Consider the following 16,883-nt stretch of genomic DNA (forward strand, 5'->3'; position numbering starts at 1 on the left):
GGAAGATCAGAATGGAGACACATCTAAATTGCATTGGAAAGGATATCTCAGAAGTTACAAAGAATGGCTATACTGCTCCTACTCCCGGTCAGCCTAATCCACCTACCTTAGGAAAAGATGAAGAGAATGATTGCAAGGCAAGAGAAGCACTTTTGAGTGCATTATCAGATCAACAAATCATGGGATTATCATATAGATCTATTGCTAAAGCTATTTGGGACCATCTGGAAACATTGAATGAAGGAGATTCCATAGTCAAAATTGCAAAACTTGAAAGCTTCTGGGTTAGGTATGAAAATCTGAAAATGGAAGAAGATGAAAGAATTTTTTCTTTTATGGAAAGAGTTAATGAAATGGTTTTAGGTATTAAATGTTGTGGAGGAACCTTAAGTGAAGATGAAATTGTTTCAAAAGTTTTAAGAGGATTACCACCGGCATACAAAATTAAAGTTACTGCTATAAATGAATTGAGAACAATGCCTAATACATCAGTAACTAGGGACACATTGATTGGAAAACTTTCAACCTTTGAAATTGAGGAATTTGGTCATGTTGCTACTATAAAGAAAAATTTAGCTTTTAAGGCATCAACATCATCTACACCATCATTTGACAAGTCTGACTGGAAATCCTTTTATGCAAGAGAACTTGAAGAAAGCGGGAGAGAAAATGAAGTACTTGAAGCACTATTTGCAAGGGAAATGCCTAAAGGTCCAGTTGGAAGGAAGTATGAAGGTAAATCACCCTTTAAATGTTTTAACTATAATAAGATTGGTCATATGGCTTCGAGATACCCTAATAGACATGCTAGACTAAGAGAAGAAGCTAGAAGAACATACAAACCTAACCCTAAATATCAGAGATACAAATTTAAGAAGAATAAAGACAAATCTTGTTATCTTGCTGATGAAGGAGTCATTGATGATTCTAATGAGGATCCGGCAGATAATGGATGGGTCTTTGTTGCTATAACAGAAGATCAACTGACACCTACTATTCAACCGGTAGAGTAGGCCCTGGTAGCTAAAGTTGAAGTTAAGGATGAATGGATCATTGATTTAGGATGTTCACATCACATGAATGGTGATAAAGGTAAATTCTTGAACTTTCAAGAATGCAATGGAGGTCTAGTAAGATTTGGAGATGATAAAGCTTGTTTGATCAAAGGAAAAGGTATAATATCTCTTGATGGTAAACACAATACTGATAATGTTTAGTATGTTGAAGGTTTAAAACATAATCTTTTGAGTGTTGGTCAATTAGTTGAAAAAGGTTTTCAGTTACAATTCAAGAATGGTAAATGCAAAATCATGAACATAACTAGTTTGGAAATTGCAACCAGTAGTCAAACTAGAGGTAATATCTTTCATTTGAATAACAATGAAAAGACATGCTTGATTGCACATATTGATGAAAGTTGGCTATGGCATAAGAGACTCTATCATGTAAACTTTGATTGCATGGTAAAAATCAGTACTACTAAGGCAGTCAGAGATTTACCCAAAATTGTCAAACCTCACAATCCGGTATGTAAGGAATGTCAATTTGAAAAACAAGTTAGAGAATATTTTAAAAGTATACTAGAAAAATCCAATAATGCTCTTGATCTAATTCATACGGATTTATGTGGTCCAGCTAGAACTAAAAGCTTACAAGGTGATAGATATTTCATGCTAATCATTGATGACTATTCTAGAATGTGTTGGGTTACTTTTCTCAAAGAAAAATCAGAAGCACTTGGGAAATTCAAACTATTCAAAGCAATGGTAGAGAATGAAACTGGTAAGAAAATCAAATGTCTGAGATTAGATCAAGGAGGAGAATTCACATCTAAAGAATTTAATACATTCTATGAAGTAAATGGAATCAGAAGACAGTTATCAGCACCCCAGACACCACAACAGAATGGAGTTGTAGAAAGGAAAAACATAACCATCTTGGATGCAGCAAGAAGTATGTTATCAAAAGAAAATTTACCACATGTATATTGGAGAGAGGTAGTAAGCACAACAGTCTACACATTCAACAAAGTTCACATCAAAGGTGAAACTGGTAAGACCCCTCATGAACTATTGTTTGGTATTACTCCTACTCTTAAATATTTCAGAATATTTGGAAGTAAATGCTATATTAGAAGAGATGATTATATTGGCAAATTTGATCCTAGAAGTGATGAAGGAATATTTCTTGGTTATTCATCTATGAGAAAGGCATATAGATGTTTTAACAAGAGATTATAGAAAATTGTTGAAAGTACAAATATAAAGATTGATGAACAATTCAGAGGAACTTCAAGGCATATAGATTCTGAACTGGCAATAGAGATACTGACAAATGAACCTACACTGAACACACTAGTACAAAATGAAGATCCAGTTACACCGGTATCATCTAAAAATTCCACTGTAACTGAAGATCAATAGAAAATGAAGACACCCCGGTATGTAAGACTGAATCACTCTAAAGATCAGATAATTGGAAACAAATATAAAGGAGTTATGACAAGAGGAAGACTGGAAAATGAAGAGGTATGCCTTATTTCTCAAATTGAACCACCATCAATTAATGAGTCATATGAGGATAAACACTGGATTAAAGCTATGGAAGAAGAATTAGAACAAATTGAGAAGAATAACACATGGACATTAGTTCCCCAACCTAAAGACAAAAATGTAATTGGAACAAAATGGGTATTCAGAAATAAACTTAATTAAGATGGTAAGATAATCAGAAATAAAGCAAGACTAGTGTGTAAGGGATATTCTCAGAAATAAGGAATTGATTATAATGAAACCTTTGCATCGGTAGCTAGAATTGAGGCAGTTAGATTATTCTTGGATTTTACAGCACACAAGAACTACAAAGTATATCAAATGGATGTCAAATGTGCATTTCTGAATGGAGATATTGAAGAAGAAGTTTACATTGAACAACCTGATGGATTTTCTTTGACAGATAACAAAGATATGGTTTGCAGGTTAAGGAAAGCTTTGTATGGGTTGAAGCAAGCTCCAAGAGCTTGGTATGCTAGGTTGGACAAATATCTTTTAAAATTTGGCTTTTCTAAAGATAATGCTGACAACAACTTATACTATAAAGTGACTATTGATGACATCTTGGTTATAGAAGTTTTTTCTGATGATATAATCTTTGGAGGAGAAGATGGATTATGTAAATACTTCTCTATTGAAATGCAACAAGAATTTGAATGTCTATGATTGGAGAAGTAAAATTCTTTTTAGGATTGCAGATTTCACAAACTGATAAAGGTATATTCTTAAGCCAATCCAAGTACTTGAAGGAGTTATTAAAGAAATTTGGCATGGAGAACTCTAAACCGGTAAGCACACCTATGACTGCAAATGACAAATTATCACTAAGGGATGAATCAACACCTATTAATCTAACTAGGTACAAATCTATGATAGGAAGTTTACTATATTTGACACAAACAAGACTTGATATTATGAATGCAGTATGTATTGTTTCAAGATTTCAAAGTAATCCTAGAGAAAATCATGAATCAACAGTAAAAAGGATTTTTTGGTACTTACAAGGCACTACAAATCTTGGTTTATGGTATCCTAGAGATGAAAACTTTGAATTATGTGCATACACAGATGCAAATTGGGCAAGAGATGTAGATGACAGAAAAAGAACCACCGACGGAGCATTTTTTCTTGGTAGCAGATTAATTTCTTGGTTGAGTAAGAAACAAAGTTGAACATCCTTATCAACAACAGAATCAAAATGTGTTGCAGCAGGAACTAACTGTACACAGCTATTATGGCTTAAACAAATGTTGAAAGACATAAAAGTAAAATGCAAGGGATCAATAACTATTTATTGTGATAATACAACAACAATTGATATATCTGAGAATCTGGTACTACATTCTAAAACTAAACATGTTTCTATCAAATTAAATTTTCTGAAAGAGAATGTTGAAGCAAAAGAAGTAAAACTGGTTTATGTGAATACTAAAGAGCAAATTGTAGATATTTTCACTAAGCCTTTTCCTAAGGAGACTTTTGAATATCTCATAGACCAACTTGGGGTCATACCCCCACCGGTAGAGACTTAGACAGTTGATGTTTGTCATCAACCGGCAAAAATAACAGAGAAATCTTTTACTCTGGCTTTGATGAATAAGTTGGTATTTTGTATTTGAACATGGTTTTTGCATTGCTTTGGCATTTGATGTCAAAGGGGGAGAGATTGTCACTCTTTGTATCTGAAATTTTGATTTATGGTTATGATCTTTTTTGGGAGATTGTTGGTTTTTGGTATTTGGCATTTTTGTTTTGGCACTTTGATGTTTTTTCCATCTTTTGTTGCCATCAATGCCAAAGAGGGAGATTGTTGGTATTTTGGATATGTTGATATGGTTTTTTCATTGATGTCAACACCTATTAACACTTATCAACTTTGGTTAACACTTGGAGAATTGGCAATGTTCATCGGCAAGCAAGTGACTTATGCACAGTCACCGGTATCTAGTTCATCAGCAGGAAATATTGTTCACCGGCACTTGGAATAACATGGAGAATACTTTGTTATGTCAAATATATTGTTTGGATACTTTGTCTTGGAGATTTTTTCATTGGTATATTCATAATTGTATATTTGTTGTTACCGGCAAATAGGTCCAGGATAAGCACCGACAGGCTTATCTATTCCAGATCAGCATGGCACGCTATGGAGATGATCTATTATTGTTGTAAATGCATTAAGCTAACATGTTATATCAATTATTGCATCAGGTATTGTTTTATTTGTAAATTGATTTTATTGTAATATCTTTTAGAGCTGACCTACTAAAATTGGTCTTAGGTTATGGTATAAATGTAAGATCTTATTTGTAAGATCAGTGTGTGGAATGCGAAGGAAGAAATAATTCGGTATATGCGAGAATAAGCAGAGCTATACATGCAGACATCATTTGAAGGTTGAAGAAGGGTTTTTGTGAAGACAATCAGAACTACACCGGTACTGAATCCAACATATGAAGATGCTATTTTGAGCAGTACATCATCATTGGATTTAACCATCCAATTGTAGTTAGTGTGACTCCTAATTGTGTTTGAGCAGTGAGCTCTAGGTGCTTGGCCTTTCTGCATGTGCAGACCCCATTTGTATACACATACTATCTGCAGTAGTATCATCTGATTGTGGGTAAGGTTTCCCACTATGGTTTTTCCCCTTATAGGGTTTCCACGTACAAATATTGGTGTTATGTGTTGTGGATGCTGTTATCTTTCTATTTCATACATTAGTCTTTACTGGTACTGCAATTAACTGATAAAACTATCTACCGGCATAAAGTTTGGTTTATTGGTAATAAGCATTAAGGTTGTTTAAAGTTGTTTTGATTTAAATTTATTTGACAACCGATTCACCCCCCCCTCTCAGTTGTCTCCGAGACCTAACAGAGTCCACAACCTATTACAAGGGTAGTAGTATTGTTCCCATGTTCTCTCAACATTGTAACTTCCATTTTATTTCTTAATCATAAATACTTAGAATTTTATATTGGTTTCATATTGGTTTTTCAACCTTTTTCAGCGAAGAGTCAAGATTAGATAGATATAGGGTGTCTTCTTGGATTCAAGAGAAGGTGCTCTAGAGTATGGTGGACCAAATGAATGATTAAGACTTATCAATATCTATTAAGATCATCCAATGTCTATTGATTTAAAGGTGTTGACTGATGGTGGAATTGCATGAGATTGTGGTTGCATCCTACTAAAGTATTTGACCAAAGCTCCCATTTTACATTTGGTGTTCTTGTGATTGTTTCATGATTGTTTGTTTCCAATGCATGAGTGGTTGAATACTTGCATGTGCATTACACTATCACCACTGTCTCTTCACCTCTCCTCAATATTTCTCCCAATTGGAACCCTTCATGAAGGGAAAGGGTACTTGTCCTCTTGGTAATATATGACTTGAGATAAAGTTTGGATACACACTAGGTCACGGGGTTGCTTCAAACTCACCACACATTTTCTTTTCTTGTTATGGTATCCTTTGTGAACTTGAAAAAGAACTTACATGTACTCGGTTATATTTTTCAAGACTATGACTACACACATAAATATTTCCCATTCTCCTAAAAGGTGGTTGAAATTTGTTCACTATATGGAACTATTTATCTTTTTGTTTTATGAGCTTGATGTTTCTCTACTCTTAGAGCAGAAATTTGAGTTAATAGGTTACTACTATAGAACATTAATTTTTTGTCAAGGCAAAATTCTAACTTAGTCCTCAAGTCTTACAAATTTTCCCTATATGGGTTGATTAGTTATCACGGACATAGAAACTCTCTTAGTTCTTACAAATTTTTCCTATATGAGTTGATCACTTATCATGGACATAAATTCTCTTAGTTGATAGTATTTTGCATATAGTATTTACTCCTCAACCTTTATAAATTTCCCCTATATGGGTTGAGCAGTTATCATGGACATAAAAAGTCTCTTAGTTGATAACATTTTACATATAGTCGAACAAAGGGTTGATGTTTTATGTTTACAATGGTGAGCCTCGAATTCAATTTATGTAAAGCTATAGTTTTGTAAGTTGTAACTAAATGCACATACAACTGGGAAGACATCAATTGATTGTCTTCAATTTACCTTATTCTTGAAAGTTGGCTAAGTTTTTAGCACTGGATTATTGAATGGTAACCTATGTCGTTTACTTTTTGGAATCTTCATTACAATGATAATATTTAAGGAACAATGTAATTAGTATGTGAATGGAGGGAAACAAAGTTGTATCTTTAAACAACTTATCATTGTTTAGAATGAGGTTATTGGGTAACATAGACAAATTGACAAACTATGATTTTTTATGGATATGGTTTGTAATCCTTGATTCACAATATTCTTATATAATCCTAAAGGAGTGAAATATAAAGATTAAATAATGTGTTTTCTTGTATAAGTTTGAAGTATGTATTTGATTCACATTTTAAATCTATCTATAGGTGTTCCTTAGGTAGACACCTCTTATTTTATTGTATACCAAAAGATTTGAGGGTTTCGTGTATCAGTAGATCTTTTATAATGTGCCTCATCTCCATTAAATGTCACAGATTGGCAATGTTTAAATCCTCAACAACATTGTTTTCTTATCTTGTTGTTCTCTTAGACATATGAGCTATTTTTATTTCTTGGAAAATTGTGACTATGTATGATGGGACTTTAGATGATCTTGAGCAACCAATTAAGTGTAGAAGACGAATCTGGTTAACAAGGGCAAATAGATATAAAATTTAAACACAGAGAGCTCTACTATAGTAGAGACCAAATTCTTTTTATTCCCCACACAAATCAGATTTCAATTACATTTATTTATAGGTAAATGCTCATTGTATGAGCTGCATCTATCTTGTCAATGACTCATTTCTCTAGCTTGTAATAAAAAAGGGAAGGTTACCAAATTCATTTCTACATGGCCTTATTAGGCTACCTATTATATCTTCTAAGTGGCCTTATTAGGACCTTACAAACATATTTCATTCTCAAACCCTTAATTAACCATTAAACCCCAATAATGTCAAGTAATGATATAAATATGTCTGCAAAGATAAAAAATGGAATGGTGAGTCGATGTAATTAGTTTTGATATCAATATAACATGGTTTTTTGCTCATTTTTCATGTTTTTGATAGTATAACAGTCTGATCACTTGATTTTTCTGTGTTAATACCTTAAATTTTTGGTTTATCTTCTATTGGATTTGATGTGGCACTGAAAAAACTTCAATTTGGTTTTTATTTTATTCAAATCCATCATTGTTTAGGCAAGATATTCAAGTTTTTGTCCAAATTACAAACCCTCGGTCTTGGGTATCTAGTGACTGGTAAAAATGTAATAGCTTTTGTTTTCACATGCATCAAGTCCCTGAACTTGGTAGTATAGAGGGGAAGGATGTGTAAAATATGTGTTTAATCCTATAGGAGACCATGTATGGATTATCATGTGTGTTGGTGGATGAAGATGATTGGAAATTTGTCTCAGACTGAGACAAAGAAGTGAAGTGGCAGTTTGATAAAGGTTTTGTGCATGCAAGTTGCTTGAAAGGGAAAGTGATGGTTTGGAGAGATGTAATAGTGAGTGTTGAATGTGTCCAAGTTTTTAAAAGGGTAAGGGATGCTTGTTTTGGGTTGTGTTTGGTGATTGTCTCAGATAAAGATATGTCTGTCACAGCTAACAGTGAATTCTTGTGTTGGAACTTAAGTTGCAGTCAAAGGTTGGATTGTTAGGTTGCATTGGGGAATAGTATTGAGTTGTGTTGAAGGTCTCTTAATATGTGTGAGGAGTCAAGATTCCTAAGGTGTAAGTGTTTGTTTCAAACCAAGAGTTGTTAAGGGGAAAGTTTATGGGACAGTCACAACCATATAAGTTGTTTAATGTGCTGACAGAGGTTTGAAGTTGTTAATAAGCCATTGTGAGTGATTTCGAGTATGGGGATGGTTTGGTTATGTGTAGGTGAGTCTAGGTTGTTACCACAAGAAGTGGAGCCTATTTGTCAATACAAGGGTTGTTGAGTTGTCAATATGAAGGATGATGTCATAGGAATAGGTATGTGTTCAAACAAAATTTGTAGACTAGAGTATGTTATGACTAATAAGAGCATTGTTTGTGAGATCAAGTTTGGAGTGAAAGGTTGACTAATGGTGTTGAGGCCTAATGCATGAAGGCTTGACCATAGTGGTCATTTGAAGAAGCAAAGAGATTGTGAGTGAGTCATGAATGGTGGTGGATCTTGGAGATAGGTCTTGATTGTGAGTTTGAAGTTGTTGTTACCAAAAAAAGTTGGAACCATGAAGTGTTTCATTGCAATTGTTAAGAGGGTCATGATGGATCCTAATCATCACATAACCCTCCTTGTGTTCCTTTGGGGTTCAGGTGCTCCTGCACCACTTGTGACCTCTCTTTCAAGAGTACAAGTTCTCTACCACTAGGCCAACTTAGGCTGTCTTTGAACTCATGCATTGCCACTACTTTATAGGCATTGATATCACGGTTTCATAGCGCAGTAAACTGTCAATATATATGCATCCATATTATCTTGGTTTATTTCTAACTTTGGGAGTCATTGTGTTAAGTATTAATGGTGTCACTATCCTCATACTATAGTGGTCATTACTTTGATCTTATTAGAGTGCTTTGACATTGTTGTAATATAGCTGTTGCTCTTGTGATCTATCAATGACTGTTGTTCATGATGATAGTGATGCCTCCTATTCTGGTCATGCCTAGGACAAAATCTATACCTATGCTTTAAGTTTTCTTATTAACCTGAAATTGGTGTTATGTTGATCTCCATAAAACCTCAAATTACCCGTCCTGAGGTCCCCGAACCAGGTACTTGGAGTACCCGAGTACTATGTTACTATGTTGAATGTTCATAGGTTTTGGTTCGTTTTGCAATTTTTCTATGTTTAAGTATTTAAATTTAGTATATTATACTGAAACATCATTTTATAACTAACATTTCAAGTTCTTTATAACTAGTTCTAAGAATACTTCTGTACTTGTGACTTCATTTTTCTTAGTTTGTGAAGGTTATAGACCGAAGTTTACATAGCTTGATTTTTTTGCCTGTGAAGAAAGATCATGTCAGATAATATCAACAAAGAACAAAATAAGGAGACAATTGCTAGATTGTGGTCTAGCTTGAAAAGAAAAGGTGATGGAAAATGTTATTGTCCCTACCAAAACTATAAGGGCTTAAAGACTAGAAGACTTCTGATCACAATAGTTGAGAAACATTGTAGGCAACATGGTCACATTGAAGGGGGGCATGATTATCATCCATTGGTAAGTTGTTCATTATATCATTTTAACAATTTATATACATAAGAAATCACTTGATGATGAGATCATGATCATGGTTTATTTATGTTGATCATTTTTATATAGGTGGAGCACCCTAGGGCACATGATATGGATTGCCACAACCCGGAGAATGTGTTTTTCCAAGTGGAGGAACATGGAGGTGTGAATATTGAAGCTGAAGATAATGATCCTATGGAAGAAGATGATCATGCGCTAGAAAACATAATTGAAGATGATGGTACAAATATGTTGATCCACGACACATTTAGTACTAGCACAACTGATCATGATGATCAAGATGACTTTGATGTTGTTCATGATGTACCTCTACTTGAGAAGGCATACGAGCCCCTTTACGAAGGCTCCCAGACAACTCTTCTCTTTGTTGTATTTTTGTTGGTGAACTTGAAGGTTATGAATGGTTTATCCAACATAGCAATCTCACATATGTTAAGGTATGTCATATATGTCATCTTTTTTCATCTATTTTTGTTGCATTATTTCATTATAGTTAATAAAGGGTGAAACACGCACCATTAATATTATTTATATTAACAAATTATATTTTTGGTTGTACATTGATTGGTGAATTTTTGTTACTAGCATCAAATATTCTACCTCGCTCATACCGAGAATTATCTGCCATTATGAAAGATATTGGAATGGAGTATCAAGCAATAGATGCATGTCCCAATGATCATATTATATATCATAAACAACATGAATTTGTAATAGAATACCTTGAATGTCATATGAGTAGATATCGAATGGATCAACTAACAAAAAAGGTGCCTCGCAAGGTTGTTCATTATATTCCCATTATTTCATGTTTGAAACGATTATTTAGGTGCGAAAGCTTGGCTCAATTTATGGATTACCATGCATGCAATAGAAGTCGAGATGACATTATTCGAATGCCTATGGATGGTTCTGCATTTATGGACATACACGAAAAGTGGCCACACTTTAAACAAGAACCTTGTAATCTTAGGATTTCATTGGCAGCGGACGATGTCAATCCATTTGGAGAGTTGAGATCTACTTACTCAGTGTGGCCTGTTTTTGTTATCAACAATAACATTCCTCCATGGATGTCAATAAAGAGGGAGCACATAATCTTGGAAATGATTGTTCTAGGTATTTTTTCATTTAATAGTCATCTACATTAGATTATAAATATTGCAGCAAAATGGTCATAATAATTATGTAATGTTTTTGTTCATTCAACTAAGTACCAAGTTAAAGATATGAATGTATATATTTAGCCTCTTATCGATGAGTTGTTGGAGTTATGGAATGGCGTCACTATGTATGACGTCTCCAAACCAATAGGACAAAGACAATTTCAATTTCATGCAATGCTTCTATGGACAATTCATAATGCCCCAGGGCTAACACATTTTTGTGGTATGTTATAGTGTTCAACTTGCACATAGTTATAAATATAAAAATTATAATATTTAATCCAATTATACATGATCTTGTAGGTCTTCAAACAAAGGGAAAATTTGCATGTCCAGTTTGTGGTCCAAAGATGAAATCTCGTGATTCAAAAAGTTTACGAAAGCAGGTGTTTGATGAGTATAGGCATTTCCTCCATAAAAATCATAAGTATCAAAATACTAAAAAATATCTTTTCAATGGGAAAGAAGAGACTACATCAAAGCCATGAAGAATGACACCTTCCCTATGGAAGTTGGAATATAATAGAATTTATTGTCAAGGTAATGTCATTCCATCTAATGGTTTATGTTTGGAATTTATATTTTTATATTGTGTTTTGTTTACTGATGATGTAATTGATGATGATTGTCATTGTTGACTTTTTAAACTTATATGCCTCATGAAGGTCATCAAGGCATTAATGACCACCTTCCAAAGGGACTAAAAAGATATCCTAGACAATTTAGTAGGTTTCCCTACTACGAGAAGCTACAAATTGTGCATTTGTTTGATACTATGCATATTGGAAAGAATATAACATAGACATTATGGAAAATATTGGATGGAAGGCGTGACAAAGAAAAAATTATCAAAATTTGTAGTGACATTCAAGAATCCAATCATGCAATGAAAAATGTCATTCAATCAAATAGCGATGGAGACCATATTAATATAAGTGCCCTTCCTTGGTTATTAACAGAGCAACAAAGCAATGGGATAAAAGAAGTCATACGAAAAATTCAATTTCCCACAGGATTTGTTGAGAACATAAACAATCTCATAACAAAGAAAAGTGAATTTGGGCATGATTGGCATACCTTCATTAAGGTAACTCGTGTTCTTGTGTATTTACTGTATATTTGTATACTGCATGTACTTTTCATTGTATTATGTTAGAAAACAATGAAAAAGATCATTTTATAATTGTTGTGGTACGTTCTACCTCTATCTCTCCTAGACCAATTTGACAATAATGTCAAGCAAGTTATATATGATCTTGGAAAATACATGAGGTAAGTAGTGATATTTGTTCAATTTGTTGTATAGATATTATATTTGCGATTTGTTTTACTTGTTGTGTAATATATTTTATATTATTTTATAATGTCTCGTTAATATATTTGTGTCTTGAATCTCTTGTAGGTGGTTGTCATATAAAGAATCAATAAAGAAGATATTAAATATTGGAAGAGAAAAATTCCTCGTCTAATGTGTGAAATGAAAAAGTGTCTACCTTCAACTTTTTTCAGTGCACAAGAACACTACCTCATACACCAAGTTGAGGAGATTGAATTGTGTGGACCTGTACACACAAGGTCAATGTGGATGGTTGAGAGGCTCTTAAAATTTTTGAAGTCTTTGATTCGACAAAGAGCACATCCTGAGGGTTCTATGGTGGAGGGATATATGGTATACCAGACTATGGTGTACATTACTGAATACCTTCCTAAGTTCGCTGCAAATTTCTATGTAGATCGTATTTGGGATCCCAACTCCATTAACAAATTTGAAGGGGAGTACCTAAGGGGAAAGGTAGAATGAGGAAAGTGAGAGGTAATTATTCGATATTGTAGTTATTATATATATATTGCAGTTAATTTATTCATAATCTTCAATATACTTCAATTGTAAATTTCTAGTTACTTTTTATACAGTTGCTCAAGACTGGGATGCACTACATTTGTATGTTGCAAACAATCTTGATTGGATGATGGTATGGATTCAACAATGTCTGTCACAACCCTCCTTTATCACTTTTTGATTTGATACAATTCTATTATATTTTTGGTTGAGCTATTGAAAATAATTGAATGAATATTATAAAAGAATAAATAATGGACCCACACACACACTTGGGGAATATGATTCAAAAGGCATTATTTATTTTTATTTTTATTTTCCCACTCCCAATTAAGGCACATGTTGTAGGAGGAACTAGAAGCTTCTAGAGGAATCTTCAATACCTTGCATGTAACTCCCCCACTAGGATTTTAATCAATTTTGCATGAGTCCAATATTGCAAAAGAATCCCAATCTTAATTAATTTCTCTAGATAGTGGAATTAAGGGATTTTTCCTATATATTGTATGCAAGTTTTCAAAAGAGGGAGTTGATTATGTTTTGAAGAAAAATCTTCCAAGTTTTTTAGTAGTAGGATCTTCTTTGGTAGTCTCATTTTCGTTGTAGGATTGTTAAGTTGTTCTTGAAGATTTCTCTGAAATTGCAAGGAAGGATACAAAAGAATAACTACAGGATTCAACATCGAGCTTCGATAAGCCAGGTTCTCTTCTTTGTCATCTCTCATTTACATATGAGAAATTTGTATTATCAAAAAAAAAAATAGCTTCTAGATCTTCCTTTATATGAATTTTTTTTTATTAGATTGTAAATCTTTTCTTCTTATTTAGGGATAAATATTGATAAAAGTACTTTCATATAATGCATGTAAAAGATAGCTTTATTATTTATTTAATTTTCTTTAGAAAATATATATATGATCTTGCTTTTGCTTTTCCAAAAGATTTTTTTTTGATCTGTGCAAAAATCATATTTCCCCTTATTTAAATTTCTTTTTCTGAGATTAAACTCCTCTTTGTGTGATTAAATGATAATCACTTGTGTATGAATCTTGTTTCTTATTATTCTTCTCTTAAATTCATTACTCTCGCTCTTGGAATGGAAATCTGAATGCAAATCTTATTTCTGTAATTAAATCTTACTTCCCTGTGAATAATCTTACCTCTGTGAGAATATAACTTTGATCATCTATATATGAAGTTATTTAAAAATCTTCCTATGAGTAAAAACCCATTTCTCTCTCTCTAAATGTAGATTTGATCATTTGTGTGTAAAGCTTAATCCCTTAATTAATTCATTTTCCTCTGAGAGTAGTCTTACTTCTCTGTGAACAAAAAACATCTGGAAATAAAGTATAAATCTCCCTCTGTGAGTATTAGTTCCTATAAATCTTTCTTGGAAAGCCTTGTTTATCTCAGCTTAATCATCTACCTGTCTCTATGATAATTTAATTATCTGTACAATGGTGAAACAGATCTATTTCTCTATATTATATCATCCTCGTGATTAAATCCTTATCCTCATTTCTTTCACATTAATATTTCTCTTATACATATATCTTTTATGCTATTAAATAAACTGGAATAACAATAAAACTATATATATATATATATTATTCAAATTCATGCAAAGAAAAAATAAATATATAAAATAGTGCATGAAATAGTACGAAGAAATCCGTAGATTTAACTTCGTCCGTGCATGGAATAGGAGGCCAATCACAGGAGGGGGCAGAGTTATTACCATCGCAGGGGAGTGGTACCCTCCACTAACCCTGCGGTCACTGTTACGGTAGTGGCCGCAGGGTAGTGGGGGGGACCACGGCGGTCCCCTCATCACTGCAGGCCTGCTCCCGCAAGTCCGTAGTGGTGATGGGACCCATGGGCCCACTCCCACTTGCCCCTTTTTCTTTAAAAAAAAAAGCCACTATAAAATTAAACCATGGCAAATTTGGACTTTGTAAATATTTTTTTTTATTTCCAAATTTTAGTTTAATAAAAATTTAACTTAGGTAAATTTGAAATTTATCATCTTTAGTAAATTTTATAATTAATTTATTTTTAGCAATTTTCTAATTGTAAATTAAATTGTATTAAATTTTATAATTGGAATTTTATAAAAACTACTTAAGATTCATTGGGTCACTTAGATGACATTTTGGACTCATTAAAGGCAATTAATTCATATTAATATGATTTAAGCCAAATGTCTAAGCTAATCGCTATTTTTGGGACTAGTGACTTTATAAGTGATTATTCTCATGATAGAAACCAACACATTGTTTAACCTTGCATGTAACTTACACTATCCTTGCTTCATGCAAATCACTCATACATTATTTGCATTTATTAATGACAAAGTTACATTTTCTTCGTCTCCATGCAAGTGACACGTTTAATTATTAATATGCAAGTTTCATAATTGTCATTATTATGCAAGTTATATTTCAAGTTTTTAATTTAGTTATGGTTTTTATTCCACGTGGTTCATCAAGTAGTTGTTTCAATTAATTAAACTTTGCAATGTCCAATTATGTACATTCAATTCATAATTATTTTCAAGCATGATGTTTTTCATAGCTTCTTAGTTAGAAAACTAAATAAAGGAAGTCGAAAAACCAAAACCTAGCAGCGTTCGGTATATACAGTGCCTCTGGGTCACACTTACGGGTAATGTCATCACGTTGAACTAATGCACTTAATGCCTAATAAAGCTGCATCAACTACATCTGTGGCATCGTCCCTATAGATCGTCGGGGAGTAATAAGGGACACTTGGAAGTTAAAATCCAAGGGGCGGGTAATCCCCCTTGGATCGATAATCTAATAAGATAATCCTAAAATGATCTTTCATCTGCTAAGTTAAACCATAGTAAACTCCTGTAGGGATGATTGAGTGAAATGATTTTATGAAATTGATTTAATCTCAAAGAATTGTTGAAGATTGACAATTGGTCAAGGGTGACGCATATGATAGGTATTAGGATCTGGTTGTTTTAGGCCACAAGTAATAGGGCATCTTGAGCCTTTGCCTAAGTGCTACCACCGTGGGTAGCAACCGCAGAGAAACTGTTTGGGACATTGACCCTAGAAAGGGTTGCGTACCCACTAATCAGTTTACATCAAACCATAGAGTAGAAAATAGAACTACATACTTTACGCCTTGATCCCGTGCCAAAACGGGTATGTAGGCAGTCTTGGGACGGAGTTGTCCCTAGTACTCAGGCATTCGTGGGTGGGGTCTAGGTTTGGTAAGAAGAAGGATTGAGTAGAATCCTAATTTGAAAGATAAGTATAATAAAAAGGAAAAAGTAATTCAATGCATACTTGGAAGGAATACCATATGGATTCGCTTGACTTCCCGAGGCCTTAAGACAAATTTTGAGGCGGAATTCAAGCTTGTATTATGCTATTTTGATTTCTCCTAAGGATAGTGACCTCGATGCACTCCTGTTAGAAGAGTGTAGTACTTAGTGAGTGACTCAGGACCCGAATGGTCCCGATGAGTCTAAGTCTCTGGCCAGAGCACCTCCTATCCCAATTGGATATATGCCTACCCCGTATGGGTAGATGCCTATCCCGTATTGGATAGATGAAACCTCCTGCCCCGTATGGTTAGATGCTCATCCTAGATGGATGAATGCCTAATCCTAATGGATGGATGCCTAGAGTATGCGATTGAATCAAACACAAATGATTAAATTAAACAAAAAAAAAGAATGGTCAAATTTTGTTGGGTTAAACAAGGTGGGTTATTACATGTGGTATCAGAGCCAGGTTCAAATCTAGACCTTGTGCTCACTTCAATTTACACAACTAAGGGAATGTTTTGCAGTGGTAGAAATTAAATTTTAAAATTTAAATCAAGAACTAACAACATAATTTTACTTTCAGGTAAGACCCTAGAATGGCTAGAGGAAGAGGAAGAGGAAGAGGAAGGGGTAATGGAAGACATACTACCACTAGGTGACAAAGGGAAGCTAACCATGAGGAAAATCATGAAGGAAACCAAG

This window comes from Cryptomeria japonica, chromosome 6 (assembly GCF_030272615.1).
Source record: "Cryptomeria japonica chromosome 6, Sugi_1.0, whole genome shotgun sequence".
NCBI lineage: Eukaryota > Viridiplantae > Streptophyta > Pinopsida > Cupressales > Cupressaceae > Cryptomeria > Cryptomeria japonica.